We start from the raw sequence: 6000 nt of genomic DNA on the forward strand, positions 1-6000 counted from the left end.
TCCCCTTGCGGTGAGAACACCATTGCCAGACAGATTGCACCTAGCAGTTTTGGCAACAGGATGCCCTCCTTTTAAAAGTGACACACTAGTTGCTCTACCCAACCGATTGAATATATTGCAGGGCCCCTCCCATGCAGCCTCTAGTTTGTTCTGTCTCATGGGTGTGAGTACAAGAACATTATGGACCATCTCACACACTCTCTCTCTGGCAGTAAACTCCTGCAACTGTTTTTGTGCGAATATGGCATCTCTGGGTTTTGCAGGTACCTCCCCCAATAAGGTTTGCATCTTATCCATGAATAACACATCATCCCCTGTTACAGAAGTGCCTGTGAAACCTAGTGTCTTGCTACCTATGGTGTGCTCTCTAAACATATTGTGTGCTGTCAGTTGCTGCTTAACTTCCATAGGCTCTTGCCCTCCCACTGGAGTAGAATTTCTGTACTCCTGCACTCTGTTATGGTTGGTAGGGGGTTGACTAACTGCCCCCCTCCTCCTCACTGTGGGTTCTAACTGCTGAGCCTGCTGGGGACACTGATGCTGCACATCTATCAGTGTATTTGCTGAATGGCACTGTGGGGCTGTGTAAATACACTTCTCTGTACTCCTCCCCCTGTGCCTGCAGTCTGTGTCAGTCTCTGTCCCCTAGCCTGTGCAGTCTGTTTATAGGTCACAGCTGAGGTTACTGGGGTCTCTGTCACCCACAATCTTTTACACTCACTCTGGGGGTCCCTCAAAGAGTATCCTGTACCCTCCTCCCCCACACACTCTGAAATCTGTGGCTTTGCTGCTTCTGTCATAGAGTGGGCTAGTTTGCCCCCCTGCTCTCTCTCACAGTCAGTCTGCCACTTTGCATAATCACACAGAATCTGGGATCCTTTTGACACTGGTGCAGACAAGCACACATCTTCCTTCTGCCATTTATCCCAACTATTGTGTCTTTTCACAGGGTACGGAATTGTCCCTGGCAGAGACTGGCACACATCATCCAGCAGCCCAGTCACCCAGTCATTCTCTCCCCCGTCAATCTCACCTCCTTCTATAGAATCCACTGATTCAATCACAGGCAGACACGCACCCCTCATCTGCCTTCTCTCACAGACAAGTTCTTCCCGTACAGCTAAACTTGGTTCAGGCGCAGACAGACCCACACAGTCTATCTGCCTTTCTCCCCCATCAGTCTCACCCTGTACAGCTAACGGTAATTCTGCCGATACTGCTGGTTTAAGTACAGGAAGGCACACACCGTCTGTCTGTCGTTCTCCCCAGTCAGTCTCTCCTCTTACAGATTCACCTCTCAGCACAGCCACCCACAGTTCAGGCACAGCCCTGCACACACATGCACTCTGTCCTCCCTCCTGGTCATAATGTCTCTGAGCATTTTTACACACAGCCCTTTCCACATAAGGGTCTGCAACTAATGTCACTAGGTCACATGTAGCATTGTCAGGCACATAAAGAGATAACAATCTACCCAAATCAGTACCCAGTAAAACATCATTAGGAATATTTTCAGATACCCCCACATTTCTTAAACCTCTCCCCACTCCCCAATCAAGATATATACGTGCCATAGGCACTGCAAGTTTCATACCCCAATCCCTTTAACTGCTAGAGTCTTTCCAGGGATAATGTTCTCAGAGTTCACTAGCTTTGGATGCACCATAGTCACTTCTGCACCTGTGTCCCTTAGCCCTAAGGTTACCTTATCTCCAACAGTCACAGGTTGCAAGTTCTCATGGTTGTTTTCCTCTGGACAGGTAACAAACAAAACAGATGCTGGTACTTCTGAGGGATTACTCCCTCCAGCTGATTGCCCCAAGTTAATCCTCTCTGGGCAAGTGGAGCTGATGTGGCCCACTTTGTTGAAACAAAACATCTGCGGGTATCCCCCTGCCCAGATGCAGCACTTGCCCCTCCTTTCCCAGAGGGAGCAGACACACTGGATAAAGGCACAGCAGGCTTTGTGAAGGGGGGTCGTGCAGCAGCTCCTTTACAGGTGGATCCCCCCTTAGAAAAGGATTTCCTCCCATTCTCTGGAGACCTGTTAGCTGGGTAAAAATCAGCCAGCTCGCCAGCTTCCAATGCTGTTATGGGCTTCCGATCTAAAACCCATTTTTGAACTCCGGCTGGGCATAGCTGCATAAATTGCTCCTTCACCATCAAATCTTCCAGCTCCTCCATAGTGGCAACTTTTAATCCTCTGACCCACTGTTTAAAGGCTGTCATCAAGTTCCCAACAGCTGTAATATAGCTCTCTGACAAACCTATTTGCAGAGAACGGAATTTCTTTCGGTACACCTCAGGAGTAAGATTGTATCTCCTCTGCAGTGTAGCTTTAATGGAATCATAGTCCTGATCAAACTCTGGGGGTAGTTCAGCAAATGCCTCCAGTGCAGGACCTTTCAGGCCAGGGGTAAGGTACTTGGCCCACTGCTCCCTTGGCAACTGGAACTGTCTGCAAACTTTCTCAAAGCTACGCAGGAATACATCCACATCTCCATCTTTCTCCAGGGTGGGAAAATTCTCTGCACCCACTCTGGGAGCAGGGGGGTCTCTAGGTTCACTAACAACAGGTGAGACCATCCCTCTCTCCAACCATGCAAGCTCTAGCTGATACTCTCTCTCCGCCTGTCGTTCAGCAGCCTGTCTTTCAGCTGCCAGAGCCTCTCTCTCAGCTGCCAGAGATGCCTTTCATTCAGCAGCCTGTCTCTCAGCTGCCAGAGTAGCCTGTCGTTCAACAGCCTGTCTTTCATAAATCTTTGTAATCAGTTCCATGAGCAAACTTGCATCCACTGAGCCCATATGTTTAAGAACAGTTTGCAAATAACAGTCCAATGGATCCCCAGATCCTGATGAATCACCGCCCACAGCTGCAGACATCTCTCCTGAGACTTCAACTGTTGTGATTTGGCTGTTATCATAATCAACAAGAGCTTGTATTATTAAATCTTTGTTCTTTGAACGTATTGGAATATCCCGCTCCTGGCATAGGAGTATAAGTGCCTCTCTAGATCGCTGCTCGTATGCCTCCATAGCAAAAATAAAATAGAAAAGAAAAACAGAGAATAGGGAAGGGGACTGTTTGCAATGTGTGACTATATAATGCACTGAGTTTTAGCCTTTGGAAATTGTAAGAAACAATTTCTTTTAGTACCGGGATTTTCACACTAGCAAATCCACAAGCACTAAAATCTAATAATAAAAAAAAATATCTACACTGCTGCCCACCAATTTGTGACGAACCAAGGTTATCCAACCCTGCGCCAGTCACTTATTTGGCACAGAAAGGGTTATCAGCCCCCTTTTCTGTCACCAAAAGGTCACAATCTAGCCACACCAGGCAAGCTTGTGATTCAGTTTAGTAGGTGCAAGAGTTAACCACACTCCCTTAATCTGTACTAGACGTAAGAGAAATGCCCAACACTCCCTTTTAATGCCACCCACAATAAACTATCAATCCTATAGCTCCAATACTGCCACCACATAACATTTATTAAAGGAAAAACCCAGACTTTACACATTAACTCTAGAAATACAATTTAGCAGAAAATAACCTAAATTATACAGTTCTAATATTCCAGTCTCTTTCAGTAACGTGGTTCAATTATTAGACAAAGGCCAAACTTAATAAAGGAATTATTTATTATGCCAAAAATATTATGCACAATGCATTATTAATAAAAAGTTGTTACAAATAAAATTACACACGCAAACAGTGTTTTAAAATAAAAAGGAGAAAAACAGAATTGAATACTTTCCTAGTTTTCAAGCTCTGTGCCCGGGGATGGCATGAAAATGATGGCTCCTTACTTCTGTACAGCAGCTCCCCTTGTAAGAATGACAATCTTATTGTTAAGAAATAAGATTCTTAAACCTATTTTTCAGAGATCAGGTTGCTTAACCACACCCTCCTAGGCGGGCTAAGAAACCCCCCTGTCTTTATGACCTTCAATAGACTAATTTCTTGCCTGAAATTATACAATCCAGTATAATTTCTGCTAGGTAAGAAATTTCTATATTTACATATCTAGAACCTTTTAGTTTTATTGGGAGAATCGGTTTGATATCAAATATGCCATAGGTTGTCATATTTACCTTCCTTTAAGGTTATAACAGTTTTAACCCACATATGTACATAATATACCAATGTCCTGTCAGTGACCTGGTCAGTTTTTGTAATGAAGGGCCTGTTTTGCATCAGGCATTCTATTGACAGCTTAAGCCATAAACTTTATCCTGTGTATCTCTGTGACTAAGAGCTTCAGTGACTTTATGACTCAATGCATACACACTAACATTTTGTGGGCTATTTAGGAAACGCCTGGCAGTTCAAAGAAAACACAATTCTTCTTGAAAACAAATAACTGTTTTTGAGTTCAAGCTACACAGAATTAACACCTTCTTATCTAAATCCTGAGGTTTTCGTGACACAAACCCTAGAAAGTTTTGGAAAGTCATAAATAACTTACACACTCCAAAAATCTACTCCCAACCCTCCACTGCCAATGTGGACAACTAAACCCTGCAACTCCCCTTAGAAGTAACAAATGCCTTTAACAATTATTTTGTCGGATGCTCTACCACCCTGATTGATAAACTAATAAATGACACGCATCCTGAAACTACAAATGGGGATCAGGCCCCACTAAAATAGCAAAAACCTAATATAGATAGGTTAAATTTTAGACCTGTACCTATCAATGTCATTAAGAAACACCTAAATAATCTAAAAATGAAAAACCAGTCTAGACCTGAACAAATCCCAGCAATGCTGTTGAAGCTCAGTGCGCCGGCAATTGCTAAACCTGTCACAACCCAAATTAACAAATCCTTGGTGTCTGGACACATACCCAAACTTTGGAAGACTGCAAGAGTAGTGCCTATCCATAAAAGTGGGGAGATAACCTTGGTTTCCAACTATCGCCCAATATCATTGCTCCCAGTATTTTCAAAAATCTTAGAAAAATGCGTCCATACGCAATTATGTGAGTATTACCAACAATCTAACTAACTGACCTTTGATCAATCAGGTTTTTGCCTGAATCACTCCACTACAACTGCCCTCCTAAAAGTTTGCAACAACATCCAAACTGGCATGGAACAAGGAGACCTAACTGGAGCTATCTCACTTGATTTTGCAAAGGCCTTTGACACAGTAGACCACAACATACTACTGCTCAAACTTAAAAACTCAGGTATTGGTGATCCTCCGCTAACCTGGTTTGGATCATATGTATCGGATCGATCACAATATGTCTCCATTTCTGACAGCGACTCACTCCCTGTGGTTCCCCAAGGTTTCATTCTCGGTCACCTACTATTCACATTATTTATAAATGATCTGCATAATGTCTGCAAATCCTCAACTGTACACATGTACGCAGATGACATGGTAATCTATACAAACAATTCCGATCTGCCGCAGCTTGAAGCAGTGCTCCAAGACCATTCCAAAGAGGTAGAAAAGTGGATCTCAAAAAACAAACTCTTCCTAAACACTGACAAAACTGTCACAATGATCTTTGGAACGGGACCTAAATTACAGAAACTACAAACTTCCCATCTATGCATCAAAACAAAATCAAATTGCACACTGACCGCTGTCCACTCTTTCAAATACTTGGGTATATTGTTAGACCCCAATCTATCTTTTGGCCTCCACATAGAAAAACTGGCATCTGAACTTTATACAAAACTAGGTGCCCTGTACAGAACCAAATCCTGCCTCAGCCCTAAAGTAAAGGAAAAGATTGTACAGCAAATGATGATGCCTATCATGGATTATGTGGATGTAGTATATGCACCTGCACTGCTAACTCACCTTAATAAACTTAATACACTGTATAACTCGTTCTGCCGCTTTGTGCTACAATGTAACTACAGGACCCACCATTGTGACATGCTAAAAGAACTAAACTGGCTGACGCTGGATTCCAGACGCACCCTCCATCTTTCCAGCCTTGTGTTTGAGAGCCTTTCTGGGAAGCTCCCACCCTA

This window comes from Bombina bombina, chromosome 6, assembly GCF_027579735.1.
Source record: "Bombina bombina isolate aBomBom1 chromosome 6, aBomBom1.pri, whole genome shotgun sequence".
Classification (NCBI taxonomy): Eukaryota; Metazoa; Chordata; class Amphibia; order Anura; family Bombinatoridae; genus Bombina; species Bombina bombina.